Consider the following 21,958-nt stretch of genomic DNA (forward strand, 5'->3'; position numbering starts at 1 on the left):
CAGATTATCCACAAGATGGCAAAAGGCCAACTGGCAGATCGAGAAAACTTGTAAATTTCAAAAGTCGAATTTGGCACAACAGCAAACAGGTCAAAAATCTGGCTACAGCATATCAGTAAACTACTGAGTAATGTGGTTTCACCTCCAGCACAAGGAATAGATTATGCTTTATACTGAGCTTGCTAGTGGCTATGTGAAAACCATGTCTCAACATACAAATCGCGTGGTTTCAAAAGAAGATCTATATTTAGCTTGGAAAGTTATTATTGATTCATAGAAGTAACAGGAAATGGCTCCACTTGGTGCGGTGTGAAGAATTCTGTGATAATGAATGAATTTGATTTAAACTGCAATGATAAAAAGAGCAGGGGGTCAATTGATCAACTGCAACCTAATTCCTTTATTGAAAGCGGTTTAAACTTTTACTTTTCTGAGTTGCTTATTCCCTTCTGCTCTAAGTTTAAGGAAATTTGCTGATTCTTAATGTTTCAAGGACAGAGAAACAGATATATCCACAGATGTTGCAGACCTGCTCAGTATTTCCAATACTTTTTTGCTTTTATTTCAATATTTTCCACAGTAGTTTGTTCTTGCCAAGGAAACCATTCCAATTGAGAATTAACAAGTAAAATTTGGCCTGTTCCTTGAAGTTGCTTCGTGGTCCTTTGAACACCTGCATTGAATAACCTCGCTCAATAGTTCAAATGGTGTTTTTACTCAGATAGACTCTTCTTGGTGTTTTCATGGTTTTGGCTTTTTCCATCGCAGAAACAGTTTGCCCCCACCCCCAGATATTGTTTTGAAAATAGACACGTTGGATAAATATGATGTGATACTTAAGCAGAAAAGTGATGTATTTAGCTGAAGTTTCATTCAAAAAAAGCTTTTGTTTAGGTGCCGCACAACACACTAATGAAGAAGTTTAGAGAGGATGGAGCCAGGCATAAGTGGCAAAATGGATTGCTAGTGGCTTCACGGTAGAAAACAGAGAGTGGGAGTAATGGCCAATTACTCAGAGTAGCAGGAGGTGGAAAGTTAATTTTAAGCAACAAAGGTTCAATTAAACCCTTTGCACTTTGAATTCTTTCAGAGAAACTGTCACTAACAGTACAACTCTCAGCATTCGAAACTCTTCAAGTAATGAAGCAGTCTACTTCAGCAGGTAGCAAGACTTGCACAACATTCACGCTTCGGCTTTTAGTTGTTAAGTGGAAGCAACACACTCATTGGTGCCCAGCAATGCCCATCTCCAACAAGAGACAACATGACTACCTATGTTTCGATATACAATTATATTATTATTACTGAATCTCCCAAAGGATTACTAATGGCCAGAAACTGAAATAGGCTAGCTATATGAATAATTAAATATATGAACAAGTCAAAGATTAGGAATTATGCAGAATTTAATTCATTCCCTTATGTTCCAAGCCTGTTCATCACCTATAAGACAGAAATCATGAGTGTGGTGAAGTACCCTCTACACGACTAGAGGGATGCAGCTCCAACCACACTTGAGGATCTTGACAAAATAGCGACCCACTTGATTGGCAATTCATCAACGGCTTAAGTCTGCATTCCTTCCAATACCAGGTTGAAGCAGCAGTATGTAATATCTACAAGATTCCACTCAGCAACTCACCAAAAATCTAACGGCAACGTCTTTTAAACTTCCAATCTCAACCACCTTCATGAACAAGGTCAGTAAGCACACGGGAACACTATCACCTTCAAGCCTCCTTATTAATTATACACCATTCTGAATATCAAATAAAGCGCTGGAACTCCCTCCCAAAAGCACTGTGTATTTACATACCACATGTGTGTGAGCGTTTGAAGAGGTGATTCACTGGCTAGACCCAGGAGAGGACATACACAAAGATCTTCAGGAAACCTGGGCTCACAATTTTGCCTTTGCATTTACGAGCAGCATCATATCTCTCTCAATGAACCATCCCTTAGGTCAAGTACTTCTCCATAACGAGAGGGTAGTCATTATGTTCCTGTGCCTGAGATATGACTGCCCTGGAGTGAGAGCTTGAGTCTATATGACCGTGTATTTTGAAAGCCAGAGTGAATCCTGGGTGATGTAGTCCACCCTTAGTCACAATCTCACTTCACTGTTCAGCTCTATGGTAGTCACCCTCACATCAAGGTAGCAGAGTTGGCCAAAGAGACAGGAGTAGTATTTGCAAATACAATGAGATGTGGGCAACTGGAATGTTAGGCACAGTGGAGAATAAGGACATGGTGCAACCTTTACATCTACCTCGAATACTTCCTCAGAAATAGTAACACTCAGTAATTCATCTTTTTCTTGCTCAGCAAACTTATTCGTTTATTTCATACTTCAATTATTTTCCAGGAAATTCATACCTAAATTTGTGCCAGGTGAGATCTCTGGCAGTTGCTGATGGGTTTCTTGCTGAAGCAGAATGAGAAGCTCACAAGAAGACTACATTCCTTTTTGGGGGCAAAAGAGCAAACGTTGGAAATGCTTAGCACATCTGGTGACCTCTGTGCAGAGGGAAAGAGAGGCCAATTCACTGTAAATTGTAACCAATATTAGCACAAGTTAGTATTGCTGCCTCACAACACCACAGATCCAGGATAGATTCCAGCCTTGGGTGCTGTGTGGAGTTTGCATGTTCTACCCATGTCTGCATGGGTTTCCTCTGGGTGCTCCGGTTTCCTCCCACAGTCCAAAGATGTGCAGGTTAGGTGGATTGGCTATAGTAAATTGCCAATAATGTCCAGGGATGTGCAGGCTAGGTCGATTAGGCATGGGAAATGCAGGGTCATGGGAACAGGATGAGGAGCTGGTCTGTTGAGGGATACTCTTTGGAGGGTCAGTGCAGACTTGACAGACCAAATAGTCTCTATCTTCTCTGTAGGGATTCTATGATTATTTAATTAAAATTATGAACATGAAACTTTGTTTCACTCTTCACAAATGCTGCTCGGCCTTTGGATATTTCCAGTATTTCCTGTTTATCTTTCAGACTTCCAGTGTCTGTGTTACATGGATCCCTTGTAACGTGCTTCGTGATGGGTTCTGTAAGTGTGGTTAATTTAAACTGAAAATGAGAAAATATTTATCACACAATGCAAAGTATAATCTCAGTATTAACTTGAGTGTACAGAAATGTTACATTACTGTGGGTGAATTGGTTACTGCTAATTTACTGAAGGAAATTAGTTAATCAGATGGGTTTTCTTGACAATCGTTTAATAATCATCATTAGTCTCTCAATTCCACTATCCACAAATCAAATTCCACTATCTGCCATGGTGGGATTTGAACCAGGTCCCTAGAAAATAACATTAATTGGGTCTCTGGATGAGCAGTCCACCTCTCCAGTTGTTTGTCGTGCTTGTGTGGGTTTTGGATGTTACTGCCTGGATATTGCATACAGCCAGGGTCAAAGAAGAGTTTGATTTATCAAGTAGCACAATTATCTGGCAAAGCCATGGCCCATGGCTGTAAGATATATCTTAGTGAATCCTGAATTCTCGTTGGAATTTATGAACAGGGTCATACAAAAGTCAAGAAATGTTGCTAAACCTATCTAAAAGACTTTAACCTTACCGTGACTATGAGTTCCAATTTTTAATTCCCACATCAGAAGTATGATTGTGTGGGTTAAACGGGACTGGAGGTGTGGGTGGATGTGGGAAGGGTGGTGACAGTGGAATGTTATTAAGTGGCTTTCTCCATGGAAAAAGATGCCCTTGTCAGCAACAAACATGTCTTATTGCCATGACTGTGCAATTATACATTATATGATTGGTCAATGGACAAAGAACTGTACAAAGTGGCTCTCACAACAAACACCACCGTTTTACCCTTGTGGATTTCAACTGGCATTAGAAATAGACTGAACTTTTGTAAAACATAATTTGTGAGATGTGGGCGGTGCTGTCAAAGTCAGCATTTATTACCCACCCCTAATTGCTTTGACAGCAGTTAAGAGTCAACCACATCACTGTTGGTCTGAAGTCACATGTAGGTCAGACCAGATAAGAAAAGCAGTTTCCTTCCCTAATGAACCAGATGGACTTTTCTGACATCCAACAATGGTTTCATGAGCATTGTTGGACTGTAAATTCCAAATTTTTATTGAATTCAAATTCCACCATCTCCCATGGCAGTACTCAACCAAGGAAGAGGTATTTTAAAGTTCAATGAACATTTCTGTAAGTTGAAGCTCCTTGGCAAAACTTCTACTAAAGGCATGAATAGCTCTTCCTATTTTACCAAAATCTGACTACATGAGCGATCCAAGCCAATGGCTGAGGCCTTTAAAATATTTAATCACATTGACTACAAGACAATTAATGGGTCTTTGCCCAGGGCTAACCCAATGCCTAATATGAAAGTGTATTGTGACAGTTTGGGATAGCAACTATCTTAAGTTTTGAATGATATAAGATAGGCTGTGAATGACCATTTTGTGCAGATAACAAGAACAACTCTAAGAAACACCTTCAGAGACAGGGTTCTCAGCCAAAAGCAGAACAAGGAAGAAAGCATTCAGAAATATACTGATGCTCTGTAAAAAGACAATCTGCAAGTGCTCTAACTACAGCCTAATATGAAACTTTATGTGTCTCTCCAAAATTCTGATGACTTGCTTGAGTATTGCTACGCAGACAAATACTGAGTATTCATTTACAGAGGCCATCACAGCTGCTGAATATAGATTCAAGTTTTTAACTCACTTTGGGAAGAGAAATCTTCATGAAAGCCAGTCATGCAACGATCCTCGAGAGTGATCACCCTTGCACCTCTATAAGCATTGTGTCATTACTTTAAATCTTGTACATACATTTTAGATAATAACATGGTCACTCTTACTTGAATAAATGTGAAATAAATTTTGTAGGTTCCAATAAATTAAGCTTTGTTTAAGAATAAAACTTTGCCCTTGGTTCTTTATCAAAGAATACTTTTTCAAAGAATACTTTGTTCTTTCTCAAAAGCATTCAAAGATGAAAAGTGGCTAAATGAGGATTACAAATTCACAGTTTGTGAACTGCTCTGAAAGTACATCTGGTGTGGTTGCGATACCATAAGCAAATGCAAAAGAAATCTCAGTGGGGTCGTGATTATTACTTGCTGACCCAGGAATGTGAATTGTTTACCATTGCCATTTATAGAGTGGCACACCCATATAAAATTTTCAAAATTACCTATCCTTGTTAGAGGCATTTTCAGTTGTACACATTTATTTTTGAAATCAAATCAACAGCATGTGGCTAGGCCTTCAAAACAGACTGAAACACAGCCTTTTTTGATGATAAGAAGAGATTCAAATGAAAATCTGAGATGGTCTTATAGTCCATGCTCAATCATTGTCAATCTTTTACATTTTAAAGCATGTGGGATATTTCATAATATTTTTCCACTTAGTTCTCCTTTTTGCTTCTGCAGTCAAAGTAATCACATCCATAAAGATTTTCTGTGTTACTAAAAATCAATATAACAGGAAGAAAAGACTTGACACGACAATTTAAAAAGAGTCGAGAAAGAAAATTTTTTGAAGCATATCATTATCTTTTACCAGGATTTATACACATTCTATGTTAGAAATCTAGCCTTGCAATTTTCAAGTCATTAATGGCCATTTGAACAAGTAGCTAGCTAGCAGAAAATCTAATAAATCAATTTATTTCTCTGAATAAGCTTGACTATTAATTGCTAACATCAATAGGAGCATGAAAAGATAAAATGTCTTTCACTGAGAGAATATTCTTTCAGATGACCCTGATTGCAAGAACTACCTGAATAATTTGTTCACCTGAGGAACACAGCTGTAAATTCTCCAATGAAATGCCTCAAATAAAATATAAAACACACGAAAATGTCATCTTAGATGATATATTTTACCTACTTGCTGGTGGCTTTCACTGACCTGTTTTCAACATCCCACCAGCTTGAGAATCATCATTGTCTCCAAGCAATCAGTGATGTCTTCTGGGCCTTTTAAGTGTGAATCTCATTTCTAAACAGATTCTTATCCAGTTTGTTTTTTTTTTAATATATAAAATGTATTAATCACAAGATAGTACTGTCATGGAAGTAGAGAAACCTCAAAGTTCAAAAAATAATCGAAAATTTCCATTTCATGTGTAAGATAATTCCACATATTAAACTAATAATATTCATTAAGTTAGAGGGACTGACTTGCAATCGCAAGCATTCAAGTAACAATTTATCAACCATTTGAGATTCACTTCAGTAAATGCCACAAATATCAGAAATGGCATTTGCTGTGCCAAAATTATTCTCAGTCAACATATTGTGAGTGAATTCTGTGCTTTAGATTTGATTGGATTCACAGAGTGGTCTGTCAGAAAACTCTGAAGAAATGTAAGGAACTCTTCAATTTAAGACATTATATTTCAAAAAAGGCCTAAAAATCATGGGTTTATTTTTCCATGTTTTGTAACTTATCTGATCCAAAGTGGGATTTAGAAAAATACCGGTTGCTAAAAAAACTAAATGGTCTAGTCAGGTACCTGTGAATTACCACTGCTTTGTTTCCTGAATAATTACACAGTACGCTGCTCCTCAAGTATTTTAAATATTTCTAGGGTAGAAGTGTGAAAGGATGCTCATGGCAAGCTGTCATTACTCAAGTTGCCGAGTCAAAGTTGTCAATTTTGGCAGAGGTTCACTTTTCTGTTATTTTGCCAAAACAGTCATGAGATCCCTTTGAGGTGAGAATGGCTGTCCTTGGCTTTAATGCAGCATTGGACTGAGTGCGGTACTATGAAGCATTGGCAAAATTGAAAGCAATAGGAATCAGGAGAAATATTCTCCACTATTGGGAGTCATACCTAGCACAAAGAAAGATGGTTGTGGTAATTGGAAAGAGATCCTCTCAGCCTTCGGATAACAATGCAGTTCCTCAGGGTGGACTCCTGAGCCCAACCAACTGCTTTATTAAAGACATTCCACAATCATGATGTCAGAAATGAAGATGTTCTCTCATGATTGCACTGTTTTCAATATCATTCATAACTTCTAAGATATTCGGAGCACTCTGTATCCATGTGCTGCAAGGCCTGGACAACATTCAGCAGGGGCACATAAGGATCACGTAACATTCTTGCTCCACAGGTAACAGGCAATGACCATCTCCAACATAACCAATCTAATCATCTCATTTTGACATTCAATGACATTACCATTCACAAATCCGCAGCAACAAATCCAGAAAGGTGTTCCTGTGGCTTTCCTAGGATTTTCAGTGCTTTTCCACTGAAGCTATAATAAATGATCAGCCAGGGTTGCAATACAGATACCCTAAAGACACGTACAACAGTCATTTCCATGTGGGGTTTCCCACCATAAGTTTGGCAGAAGACTACCAAATAATTTGCAAGGACAGCATTTCTCTTTATTTTTCTTCTCTGTTGATTATGGATTGAAAGGTAATAAAAAATGTTTTATAACCAAAGATTGTGGATGGAATTTCTGCACTTTTAAAAAGCAAGTTACCAGACACATTTTAAGTGATCTTTATACTGTTCCTTTGTTCAGACTGTGAGGGAGGCTCATTGTAGATGGGCTGGCACTGGGATATGTACAAAGTGAGATTTGGCCAGCAACAGGTTGCTGACTGGTTCTGGAATTGTGACTAGTTGTGATGACAAAGGCCATCAGCCTGAAAACATTATCTGATTGGTTTCTAGGGAGCTGAGCAGCTTCTGTGTGTGAAAGATACTGGCAAAAGCCTTTGCCTTGTTGCAAAGGACAGTTGGTATGTCTTTCCTTCCAGTGAAATACTTAAAGCCTGAAGAAAGCCAATTTATGTTCCCTTACCAATTGTAATAAGGTGTAGCCTTTAACCAGTAACTGAGAGACTTTGCAGTTATTGTGCCAAATACCTCGTGCAAAGAAGTGAAACAAACCTCAAGAAAAGAAATTGAAAAATAGAAAATCTGGCAAGCAAATTGTTTCAGTGAATCCTGTGGACTGGGGCATTTGAATTACTTTCCAGTACCTTCTCCCCTTCTACCAAAGCAACAATTTTCTTTTTTTGTCTGTGTTTCTGTGTGAGTATATGTGCGTGTATGGTGGTTTAGAATTTTAACCAGTACAGCAATATGTTGACGGGTCAGAGTTGTTTACCTGCAGTTAGGGTTTATTAAATTGTAACAAATTATAGTTCTTGTTAAGTACAGAAACCTGGTGCATGTTTTCTCTTAAATTGAGTTTACCTGACACGTATATTGGGAACTTTGTGTACTTGTTAACTTTTGCGACGAATAGAAGAACTTGCTTTCTAGCATTAACCCAGTGAGGTGTAACAAATTGTGTTAATGACAATCAATGGGGCTCTTCAGAAATTCTAACCACTCATATTTTTACTGCTTTCCAAAGAAATACTTCCCTCCCATTATTCCACAAAAATTAAGCATAAAGTTTGCTTTGTACAATAAGGCAGTTTTTGACCTCTATCTTATTGTTAAGTGGAAATCATATTAAATTCCAGAGAAGGCAAGGGGAATTCAGATAGTTTGACGACATAGTTTTTACCAATGTAGTGCCTCTAGGATGATCCCTGCTATGGAGGGATTGTCTTATCAACAAAGACTAAACAGGCTGAGACTCCACTTATTGGAGTTTAGAAGAATGGGAGGTGAATCTGGTCATTCCGATGGGTCACTGGACTCGAAACATTAACTCAGTTTTCTCTCGACAAATGCCCCCAGAACTGCTGAGTTTCTCCAGCATTTTCTGTTTTCAGAACAGCAGAGTGCTTGCTAGAGTTGGTTTTCTTTTTCAGAAAGAAGAAAATGGAATAGACAGGAGATCTGCTGATTCAAGAGCCAAAGAGCCAGAGTGAGCCTGTCAGCTGCAGGTTAGTATGTGCAAGCAATGATACTCAGTAAAAAGAGTGAAAAGACATTCAATGTACAATGGCAGAATTGCGTTAGTATTGCGGGATGGAGGTGGTCTGCTGGAAAACCAGGACAAACAACAAAGTTACAAATATGCTGATGGATATTGTGATGTGCATAAGCGTTAAAAACTAATTTGGATGAATTTATTTGTTTATGGGTTGGCATATTAGTTGCTTCTTAAGTAATGTTTAGTCTATGTAGACTTAATTTCATTTGTTACAGTAAAGAACAATTAGCTTGCAAATCTTTTTATTGTTTGTTGGGAAATTCCACTTTTTTTTTAGGAAACTAGTCTCTACAGGGATCATAACACAGAAGCAACTATGATTTTTGACATATAAAATTTTCATTATATAACACTGTCATATATCTTGATTGATTAAGCCGCAGAACTGTACTGAAATTTTCTTATTTCAAAGTGGATGTGCTCTATCACTCAACACACAAACCATAAGTACCAAAGAACTATTGATTGGTTCTAAATTGCACCATTTCATTCACACACACATAAGCACTCACAAGTACAATGTTGTCAGTAAGCAGCACATCCTTGAGAACATGTTTATGTAGCTTAAATCAGTGCTGTTTTCAAAGGAAGATAAATTCACTTGGTAAAGCACATTTTTTTCCCATTCTTAATCATATTTATGTTCCACTGATTCATCATTCAAGGCAAATTTCCCAATGACCTCAGGCACCTGAACTCACAAGAGTATTTACTTAATGCCTGGAAAGTTGTAGTTCACAATAAGTCAGTTGTAACTAAATATTGCACATGGGGATCAAAGATATTTCTTGCTTATTTCAATGCCTCTGGACTTAATAACTCTGAACATTTGGTTTCATGATATACCAGTGGAAATTCAGAAGGGAGGGAACAGTATCATTTTTACAGCATTCAGTCCATTGAAAGAGATGAAAGACTCTGGAGAGATGCTTTTTAATAGCAATTGTGAGAGATATAAAAGATTTATTTTACAATGTTGCTGAAGCACTTTTCTATTAGATACAGTAGATACAGCAAAGTTATTGCTGAAACATTGAGGAAAAATTCAATTAATGCAGCAGTGTGCATCATTTGGATGATAAAAGACAGTGAGAAACAGTTTGCACTCTTATAGATGTCTACAAGAAAAAGAAATTTTCTCAGCCCATTGAGTGTGCACTGGTCAAAAACACCCACCTAGCTGTTACAATCCCATTTTCCAGCACTTTGCCCTAATCTTGTATGCCTTAGCATTGCACATGTACATCTAAATAATTCTTAAATATTTTGTTACAGTGTTAGAAGTGTGGCAACAGGTCAAAGACTGGGATATCTTTAGAGATACTGTCTCCTAAAGACTGTCCACTGTCTCCAAGTTTCAAATCAGGACTGTGATGGAATATACCAGTAGCTTAAATAAGTGCAGATGCAACAACACTCAATAATCTCAATGTCATCCAGTACAAAGGGCCCTGTTTGATCAACACCACATCCCACCGTCTGAAATATTTACCACCTCGACAAGCAGCAGTCTGTATCATATACAAGTATATTACAGCAACTTGCAAATGTTACATTTCAATCTCCATGACCTGTACCACCTAGAAGGACAAAGGCAGCAGATACATAGGAACACAACCACCTGCAAGATTCCCTCCAAGCCACCACCATCCTGACTTGGAATCAAAGCAAAGCTCCCTTTCTAATAGTGCTGAAAGTCAACTTGCACTAGATGGGCTCAGCAGCTCAGTGCCACCTTCTCAAAGGCAATTAGGAAAGGGCAAAAAATTTGGCCTTCCCAGTGATGTTCAAATTCCATGAAAGAATTTTAAAACATTATTATATGTTATTATTTACTGCAAATGTAAGGTGAATTGTGAGTTGATTAAGATTACTTAAAAGCTAGTTTTATTAGCAAATAAATTAGTACCGTAGCTTAGCCTGTAAAACATGGTCTGATAATGTGATATTTTCACTAACCTGTGTCTAAGTATACCATATTCTAACCTAGCAGATATACCACCTAACCCACATTCTGCAATGCATGTAAGCCTGCTCAAATCTTACATCCTAAAACCTTGTATTTTTACCATCTATTCTTACCCAGTATTCTTACACATGAACCCTGACAGATTATGACTGCAGAATTTCGAGACTGCAGGGGAAGAAATAAATGCACACAGTAACTCATCGTGAAAAGGGGGATTGTCAATCATTGGAAGCAGTTCTGTAATGGCATTTGAAGATGGAGATGTGGAAGGCAATCTTCCTTCAGGGAGTTGGCGAACATATAATTCTTTCCTTATGTACTAACAGTTCCTGCTTAAGATTTACTTTTTCATGTCGGAACTGCACAACTGACATGCCAACAATCATTATGTTTTCCTCCAGAGGCTGCAAGCCAAGAAGAGGAGGAGGATAACTGACAAGAGATTACAACCTTCTCTGTGATTGGCAATACTGGCGTCCACTTACTCAACCTACCACTCACCTACTTCTTAAACTCAGCAATCCAGAGACACTTAAGTCAACATGGGATGAGACACAGAGTACGAGCAAGCCAGAAGATGCAAATTTCCGACTTCAAACCTAAAGTAGTTGAGTGGAGGTTTAAAAAAATGGCAAACAACCAACTCCAAAAACAGGGTGAGTGAAGATTTAAGGAGTCAAATCATGAAACAGGTAGTGCTGGTAAAATTCGACCCTTATCACCTATTTCTGTTCTTTACCTTCAATACAAGCATAGAAGTTAAATCAGTCTGACACAGTCATTACGTTTATTCTTCTTTGAATAGTTTTATGAGCAAATAAATTAGCATACAGCTTAGCCTGTAAAACATGGCCTGATAATGTGATATTTTCACTAATTCAAATCGGCAGGGATGGGTTGGGAGTCCTACTTATATTTCTGTTACAGTTTAATCATGACCAATTGTTACATTGAAACTAAAATGACATGCTGTCAGAGAATGCATATTTCATTACACAGCTGGCCTCAAAATAAACATACACACTGAGAGCATAAAGAGAAAATACAAATATCTAATGCAGTGAATTTTTTTAAAGGCAAACAAATGGTTAGAAAAGTTTTATTGAGTCTAATTAAAAAAGCTCAACTCATTCTGATTTCTGAAGTAGATAGAATCAACATAGCAGATGGGAAGCTCCTTAGAAGGAAGCAATCCTGCAGTTTGTGCCTGATGAGAGTACAGAAATGAACTAATAACAGAGCTAAAGAAACTGCTGCCCCAGGCACCCTTATTAGCATACAACCAGTGGCAGTTCTGAAGGGAGAAAGAACATGCTGGCTCTGCCAACAAGACTGAACAGGTGATTGTCGAATGACCTATCATCATCCCACCTACCTTTCCCCAACCCCAACCCTCCTCTCTCTATTTATTTTCCATCTTCCTTCACATCGCCTCTCCCCCCATTTCTGAAGAAGGGTCCCGACCCAAAACGTCAACTTTCCTGCAACTCTAATGCTGCCTGGCCTGCTGTGTTCCTCCAGCTCCACACTGTGTTGTCTCTGACTCCAGCATCAGCAGTTCTTGCTATCTCCAGGTTGTAGAATGAACTGTCTTTTATTTAACCCACATGATGGCTTGTAAACAAAATAATTATGCGAGATTTTTTTTCATAGGGTTATTAAAATTCTCAGAATCACAGTCCGGCTTTGTATATAGCGTACGATTCAGGAATCACACATCCACTAAGTAAACATAAAATACTGTGAATTCTGAAATTTGAAACAAACATTTTAAAGTATTACAAGTCTATTTTTCAACACCTTTCAGTTATGAAGAAAAGCCGTAATTGACTCGAAATGTTAACTCTTTCTCTCTCCACATATGCTGCCAGACATGCTGAGTTTCTCCAACATTGTCTGTTTTTACTACACATCTATTCTCTCTAATTAACATCAGTGCAGACATTGTTGTATCAATCCGAAAGACAAGGTAAACACTTGGCAAACAAAACCAAATACAAGTCAAATGTTCATACTTTGCCTTGATTTTCATTCAAAACATCCTATAAGTTTGATGAAAATGGAAAGTTAAGGTGCAATCAAATTTATCATCACTCCGGAGAGAACAGGTTCCATAAAATCACTGCAAGGCATTTTACCAAGCAGAACAAAGTTTGAGCAGTTCCACAGAAATTATTATTTTAAGATTTTTCTGGGAGGCAACTAACGACATTAAGAAAGACCATCACACAGGAAAAAGACTAATCCCTAGTTCTTACCACCTTTAAAATTCACAGAGCTGTACTTTCCATTTGTATTTGCCACACTCATTATCAACATCCAGTCATCATCTTCCTCTTCATATTGAGATGGCTCAAATTGGCATTTGTACGACTAGTCTGGTCACTTTGGAGTTGCCAAATGGAATTTGTTTGCATTAGAGCAGCCAAAATCTACCAAATTGAGGGTAAGGCTGAGACCAGAGGTGATAGTTAACTCAGTCAGGGCTGTTTTAAATTTCATCCTTTTTGAGAGTGGCCTGTGATGCCTACTGCCTTGTTAAGGCATTTTATTGAACAGATCAACAAAAAAAAATCATCAAGCAATTCAGTCATACACTTCAATAGGAATGTTCTGTGTGCAAGTCAATAGTACAAAGCTTTTGTGAGGATATTTCATCTTGTTATGGTACAAAATGTACAAAACTTTCCCCATTCTTTTTAGCCTCAATAATTCACATTCTTGAAAAGTGAATTCAAATTGCTACTGGCAACTCCTAACTGACTAGCCTCTTTTCAGTTGCAGTATTAAAAATCAATTACATAACTGTGCAATTTAGTAATTTCCACAATACAGCATCGTCTCATAATTTACTTGCAGAAAGATGTGTTGGCAGCCTGGGAGACAAAATCTGAAGCTAGAATTATAATAATTGACATTGCCAGTACTCTGAACAATAAATAGTTACTCTTAGTGCAGACACCTTTGAAAGAACGAAATATGTGTAAACTTAATGCAAACAAAGACCCCCATAGCATCAGTTTGCTGCTGGCCAAAAACTTTAATCATGCTTGTCGTCCTTAGAGTGCTGAACGTCCTTCAGCCTTTTCAAATAAATACTTCAAAGTTCGGCAGTCATAAATATTTTAATGAGAACAAACCGGCATACCCCAGGCTTTAAAGGACTACGTTCTTTTTTGCCATCCTTTCCACACAATTTATATTTCAAAGCCATTTTAATGCAATACTATCAAGTAGTCATTTTCAGTCTCATTGTTCTTTCTTTGCCACTACAAGGTTATCCACGGTCACATTCAGGGTCTGCTGCACAGCAGATGCACAAGTTAGAAATCAAGCAAGCATCCTAACCTGGTGACAAAACAGAAGGTTCAGTCATGTGCTGAGAGTCTAACAGTAAAGGACATGACTTATGTTAAAGAATACAAGTTCCTGCACTGTACTCATTCAATCACAAGAGAGTTTGTACGTAGTGTATTGCTGAACCTTAGCATGTCAGCACCTCTGGGAAATTTCAGTCTCCCTGGTTCAGCCATTTTTAATAACATTTTCACTTCACATTAAGTGATGTTGAAACATTGCATTGTGTTTCAATAAAAAAGCACTACAATACACAGAGTAATTCTATGTCCATAACCTTAATCCTGTACATTTTAAGTGTAATTGTAAATAACAACAAACTTTAAATCTTTACCTTCCTTTCCAATCTTTTTCTCTTCTGTTCCTTATTTAATTTCTTCTATTTTTATTGTTCTAACATTTCATTTCCTAGTTATTTTATTAATATTGCTTTATTCAATCTAATTTATTTATGCATTGAATCTGCTCACTTTGACAATTCATTTCAGATTCCTGTAAAAAGATCTTCAAGCATATTTTTAATTTGCTTGTATGTTAGTACTTCACTAATCATTTTGGACCTGCATGCTAGGTTTAAAACAAAATATGATTGGCTGAAAGTCAAGGCTGAAGACATGGTGAGGTGAATTTATTTTGCTTTAACTGCATATTGCTGTTGGGCACTGGTAATGACCTGAGTAAGGAAAGCAAATCAATCTATGACTCATGCAGTAATGATTGTAATATGAGTCATCAATATTAGTCAGTTTCAACCTATATTGGCAGTTGTTGGCAGAACTGGGATCACCTTTACACAACTCACATGCTAGTACTTACCTGCCAGTGATGGGTCTTACCAACTTCCTAAATTCAACATACATGGCTTCATAAAGTTTCTCATATAAACCCATACAGATCTTACACTAGCAATTTTAACGCTGCACAACCAACACAATAAATACCAAAATCAAGCTTCTGGGGGGCATCTTTGAACCTAACAATGTGACAAACAGTAAATGTGTCTTCTCATCACTTTTCCTAACCTTATGAAAATCACCATATCACTGCAATTTAAGATGATTACTAGTTTGCTGGAGAACAAGTTAAAAGCAGTCTCCATTTGTACTCTTATTTGCTCTATGTGTGTTTTGCAAAGATTTTCTAAAAGCTGAAAACCAATGCTTTATCACAGTAGGCAACCATAAAGCTTATTTATATGGCTTTTGTAACCATTATAGCCAAGATACAAAAATAAATGCTCCTCATCCATCATTGACAAGACTTTTATTTTGTAAAATTTCTGTCCTGCGCCATTCCAAACTTCCTATTCAGGATTCAACACTCAAAACAAATATGAAGGAACAACATAGATAAATATCATATGCAGACTAATAACATGCATTTCTATATGTGCTATATTTACGCATTGAGCGAATGCATGTATATGAATAAAGGAGCGTAGAGCAGCCATATTAGATATGTGGACAACAACTTCACTAGAGAAGATCTTCTGCTTTGTAATAACAGATGAAATAAAAACCAGACTTTCCCTGCTCCATCCTATGAATATTTCACTCACCCATCAAGTATTCCTCATTGTCCCAAATCTCTTGACATTTTGCCCTGTGTGTATGTATGGAATTGAGAACTTGCATGAGAAAGGATTCAGGTTCAAATTCAAATAGTCCATGGCAATGTGCATCTATCTATTATGCCAACTGTTGACTCATTTAATGACCATCAACTACTTCTGATCAGACTGATTGCTTACAGTTTATGAGGATGACGTTTCGGTTTTTAACACAATGATGATGTTGTACCCCAAATGTAATTGAAGAACAATCAAGGCCTATAGTTCAAGTTTGTGATGAAATATATCAGCATAATTACTGATGTAAAATCTAGCACTGACTAATGCAATCAAGCGGAATAATGGATTGCAGTTGTTTCTTTCAAAAAATCTTCCTTGATATAATTGATAGTAGTAATCTGGTATGGTTTTGTTCTGTCAGATCAAAATGGTTTTAGTCAGAACTTAATCCCATTCTCTACATGTGTAACCTAATTTGAAATCACAAAAAATGACTGAATAATTTATTAGTTTTGTTTGTGTACATTAGTCAATGTCTTATTAAGTAATTCACAACAAGAAATAACCACATTGGAAGACTAAACTTTTTTGACAGATGTTTTTCCAACACATCTTATTTCCTACTGCTTCCTCCTCCATAAGACCCCTCACCCTTGTCCTTACTCATCCCCTTTCCCTCTTCATCTTCCTTCTCTTCTTCTTTCAAACCGACTAGTGATATGTTGGTTGCTGCATTGCTAGATGAGTCATTCATTCAGAGCAGCTGAGCTAACAATCTGGAGAAAAACACAGGAATTGCAGGAGAAACACAGCAGGTCTGGCAGCATCTGTGGAGAGAAAGCAGAGTTAACGTTTTGCTCCAGTGACATGTCTTCAGAGCCAATCTGGAGACATATGTTCAAATCCCACCATGAGAATTTAAATTTCAGTAAATAATGGTGACAAATCCCAACTGGTTTATTTATGTCAATTAAGAGAATAAACCTGCCACCTTTACCTGGTGTAGTCCATAAGATTCACAGCAATGCAGTTGAATCTTAACCACCTCTGAAATGGCCTAGAAAGACACTCAGTTGCACCTAAGGAAGCAGCTCACTTCGCCATTTCAAGGCCAAATAAAGACAAACAAGGAATTCTGGCCTTGCAACATCTCATGAATGAGTATAATTCCCTCCCCTCCTTCATCTTTTCATATTCTCCTCTCTTTTCTTCCTGATCCTACTTGCTTTCATCTTCTCCCTCGCTTCCACTATCCTGGTCCAGGTATATCCCTTACTGACCAATGCTGCTTGAGCCAATTACTGCATTTGGTCTTCACTGTGTACAATGCCAAGGGAAAATGAAATCTCACTTTGAGAAGTAATCTGCATAAAATTAGAGTGCCTGAGGGCAGGCATGGATATACTGAATTAGTATCAGGTTATTTGAATTTGGCTAGGCAAATGCGAGCTGCTTTTATCACACACATACACACACACACACACACACACACACACACACACGCATTACTATTATCTTAAACAGATTTCTGCTGCCTGCAAAGGTCACAGCTTTATTATCCCATTAAAAGCTGTAGCAAAGAAACAGCTCAACTATAAGTACACAACTTTTTTTCCAATTTCTCAATAAAGTTAATAGCTGCTTGAATAGACTACTGACAAGAACTGAAAAAGCAAATTGTAGTAATGTCCTTAAATGGAATCAATATTTCTCAGAACTGGTTGAAACGAGGTTGTGTACTTCAGCAATGCTAATGGCTATCCTTCAAAAGGTCCAACAACTTGATCTGAGCAACTACATCTCAAACCAGGAGAAATTGTATCTTGTTTCATCTGTTTCATTGACATAAAATGGCTAAATGGGGGTAAATTTGAGGAACTGGTCATGATTTTATCTGATTGTTTCAACATCATCGTGGCTGGTCTCCTACATTCGCTCTGCGACCCGATATCATTCAAAATTCTGCTGCATGTGTCTTAATTCATAAGTCTTGATCCTCTATCAACGCTGTGCCGTCTGGCCTACATGAGCACCCAGTCAAGTAACATTTTGATGTTAAAATGCTCAACGGTGTCCTCAACACTATCCATGGTCTCACACTTCCGTATCTCTGCAAACTCCTCCAGCTTCAAGAAGTCTGCACTAACCTCTATTCTGGCCTCTTACCATTCCAAATTTTAATTGGTGGCCATGTCTTCAGTTGCCTAGCCCCCACACTCTAGAATACCTTCCCTATGCTGCTCAACTTAATTTCTCCTTCTAGACACTCCTGAAAACACACAAGTCCTTGACCAAGTTTCTCGCCATCTGCCATAATAATTCCTTATGTGGCTTGATGCCATATTTTGTTTTATAATCTTCCTACAAACATTTTTCATTCTGTAAAGGTGCAACATAAATATGAATTGCTATTGTTGATGAGCCAGCATCCCAAGTTAAAACAATGCCCAAACCGAGTTCAAAACCAATGTTAGTTCCTTTGATTTTTCAGACATCTCTGGGACCCTGTTATCGCAAATACAGGGTTTAAATTTTCCATTTGACTCCTACTAATGGGATATTGCAGAAGATAGGCAAAGATAGGCCCACTCAGTTTGGGATTTATAAGGAGTTGTAGCAGCCTAATCTTCATCCGCCACTATAAAGTAACTTCTTCAAAACAAGATATGTTGCTGTGTTAGCAGGAGAATGCATGACTAATTCCTCAGTCCTTTTGCTCAACTCTTACTCTAACCAACCCTCACCCACGTCTTTCCAAAAACCCTTACATTTGGGTTGTTACTGGTGAGATAACAGGCTGAATTTAGCAATGAAAAGGTGTGAGCTGTCTTTGAAGGTATAACAAGTGCCATGTATTTGCCCAAGTGATGTAAATGAGGCTCAGGGTGCTTCACAAGAACAGAATCCAACAATATTTCATACCAATCCAGTTAAAGGCATTTCATTATCAAGCCATATTAGGCCAGGTACTTGGTCATGGAAATAATTAATAGAGCATCTTAAAAAAGGATGGGGTGAAGGGTTGGAGCCCTTTCAAGAGAAAATACCAGCTTTTATGCCTCAACAGCTTCAGGCATGGCCACCAATTTTGTTCTATTAAAATAGGAGATGTGCTCAGGGCAAAAATTGGAGGAATGTAAATCTGTAACTTTTATGGAGTAATAGAGGTTTACAGCATGGAAACAGGCCCTTTGGCCCAACTTGTCCATGCCGCCCAGTTTTCTCAATTAATCTAGTCCCATTTGCCTACATTTGGTCCATATCCCTCCATACCTATCCCATCCATGTACCTGTCCAAATGATTTTTAAACAACAAAATTGTACTCACCTCCACCACTACTTCTAGCAGCCTATTCCAGACACTCACCATCCTCTGTGAGAAAAGTTGCATGACTGGATGAAGTTACAGAGATAAGGTAAAATGTGGTTATGGAAATGTTTGAAAACAAGAATAAAAATTTCAAGGCATTACTGAACTAAAAACCAACGTAGGTCAGCAGCCACAGATCGACGGGTGAGTGAGGCTTGTTGTAGATTAAAGTACAGGCATCAGAATTTTAGCTGACCTTAAGTTTCTGGCCACAAATGTACTGCAATTGCCAATTGTGGAGGGCACAATGGCATGTCTGAGGGTTTCAGCAGGAAATTCCACAATCCAGTACCAGATGTCAAACAGCAGTGAGAATTTAGAGACTATGATGGTGCTAAGAGCGAGCTGGTAGCAAGATAAAGCTGGGTGTCCTCAGCATACATGTGGAACACAATGTAGCTGATTTTAGGATAATGTTGTCTTAGGCCAACATTTGGTTGATTATTAGGAGAGGACAGGAATAGATTTTTGTGGTACACCATGATGTGGGAATGGGAAGAGATGCATTTCAGTCCTTTAGGGGTGATGATGGAATAATGGTAACGTCACTGGACAAGCAACCCCACGGCCCAGGTGATGTGGGTTCAAATTCCAACATGACAACATGAGCTATTTGAATTCAATTTATAAATCTGGAATCAAAAGCTAGTCTCAGAAATTGTGTCTAACAAGCCGTTAGTAAATGTCTTTCAAGCACATCTGTTTCATGAATGCCTTTAGAGAAGGGAATTCTTACCCAATCTCGCCTAGATGTGAGTCTGTACAGTCATTCAGTTTTATAGCAGAGAAAGAAGCCCTTTGGCCCATCATTCCCATGCCCATCATCAAACATCTATTTACTCTAGTTCTGTTTTCCACCATTTGGCCCGTAGCCTTGTATGCTGTAGCACATCAAGTGGTAGTCCCTCAATGTTATGACAGTTCCAGCCTCTACCATCCTTTCAGGCACTGTGTTCCAGATAACCACCATCCTCTGGGCAAAAAATACTCTTCCTTTAATCGCCTTTTTAACCTCCTGCTCTTTACTTGAAATCTATGCCATGTGATATTGACTTCTTTACTTAGAGGGAACGTTTTTTCCTATCTACCTTACCTATGCCACTCATAATTTTATACCTATCAATCAGGTTCCCCCCTCAGCTTTCTCTTTTCTAAGGAAAATAATTCCAAACCATCTAGTCTGTACACAGCTGAAACGCTTCAGCTCAGGCAGCATCCAGGTGAATCTTCTCTGAACTATCACTACTGCAACCAGATCCTTCCTATAATATGGTGGTCAGAATTACACACAGTACTTCAACTGTGGCCTAACTCATGTCTTATACAGCTTCATCGTGACCTGCCTGTTTTTGTATTCAATATGTTAATTAATAAAATCTCCAATGTGCCTTTTTAACTACCTTATCCACCTCTCCTGTTCTCTTCAAGGATCAATAGACATGCATGCCAAGGTCCCTCTGAACTTCCCAGGGTCCTACCATTCAATGTGTTCTCCCTTGCCTCATTAGCCCATTCCCCCAACTGCCCCACCCCAAATGCATCATCTCACACTTTTCAGGATTATTCTGTCTATACAGCCATCCTACCTGTCATCCTGACTAACCTATAGTTTCCTGGTTTATCCCTACCATCCTTCTTGGATAATGGCTGTTCTCCAGCCCTCTGGTAGCTGTCCTATGGACAGAGAGATTTGAAAATTAATGACAGGGTCCCCAGTATCTCTCCTCTTGCAATCTGAGCCTGTGGACCCACCCAATTTTAAACTCCGTAAAACCTCTATTCCCTCTTGCCACTCAGTTGGAATTGGTTACAGTGTATCATAGTCCTCTTCACTGATTTCTATACCTACATCATTCTCCTTTATTGCAAATGCAAATGCAGTACTTATTTGAAAACACAACCACCTCTTCTGGCTACACCACAGATTGCCACTTAGGTCCCTAATGGACTTCTTTTTTCCCCTGGTTATCTTCTTGCTTATGAAATGCCTTTGGATTTTCCTTTATTTTACCCAACAGTATTTTTTTTCATACTGTCTTTGCTCTCCTAATTAAGTAACAACCTGCACTTTCTATATGTCTATCGGATTTCTGTTATTCTGAGTCCTCAATATCTGCCAAAAGTTTTCTTTCATTTCCCTTATTCAATCCTGTCCACTTCTCCAAATGCAGAGTAATCTGGAATTTTTATTCCACTTTTCATCTTTATAGGACCATGTTGACCCTGCACTTTCACTATTTCATTTTTGAAGTGCTCCCATTGCTCCAATGTAGATTTTCCTACAAGTAGTTGATCCAAGTCCACTTTGGCCACATCCTGTCATTTCATCTGAGACCATAAGACCATGAGAAATAGTAACAGGAGTCGGCCGCTCAGCCTCTTTAGCCTGTTCCACCATTCAATAGGATCATGGCTGATCCGGTAGTTCTCACGTCAATTTTTCTGTCCTTTCTTCATCTTAAAACTGGCCTTTCCCCAATTCCAAAACTTTATTTCTTCTTTGTTTTCCATGACAACTTTAATTGTTACTGAGTTATGGTCACCATTATCAAAATGGTCTCCCACTAACACTTCTACCATTCATTCAGCCTCATACTCCAAAATTAGGTCTAGCACAACCCTCTATCTAATCGGATTTTCTAAATGCTGGCTTAAGCAGCTCTCTTGACAGATTTTTGAGAAGCCTTTGATATGTTTTCATATATCTACCTTCAGCAAAACTTAAAGCTTGTAAAACTGAAGATAACCCATTGACATTTGTAATAAATC

At 38.1% G+C, this 21,958-nt stretch overlaps 1 protein-coding gene across 1 annotated transcript in view; it reads right to left on the reverse strand.

Moving 5' to 3' along the window:
* The window catches only part of adgrb1a (adhesion G protein-coupled receptor B1a), a 618,149-nt gene that overhangs the window by 403,948 nt on the left and 192,243 nt on the right, over nt 1–21,958 (reverse strand). The gene's annotated exons all lie outside the window — the stretch shown is intronic.

The sequence above is a fragment of the Rhincodon typus genome, chromosome 4, assembly GCF_021869965.1.
Source record: "Rhincodon typus isolate 14 chromosome 4, sRhiTyp1.1, whole genome shotgun sequence".
Lineage (NCBI taxonomy): Eukaryota > Metazoa > Chordata > Chondrichthyes > Orectolobiformes > Rhincodontidae > Rhincodon > Rhincodon typus.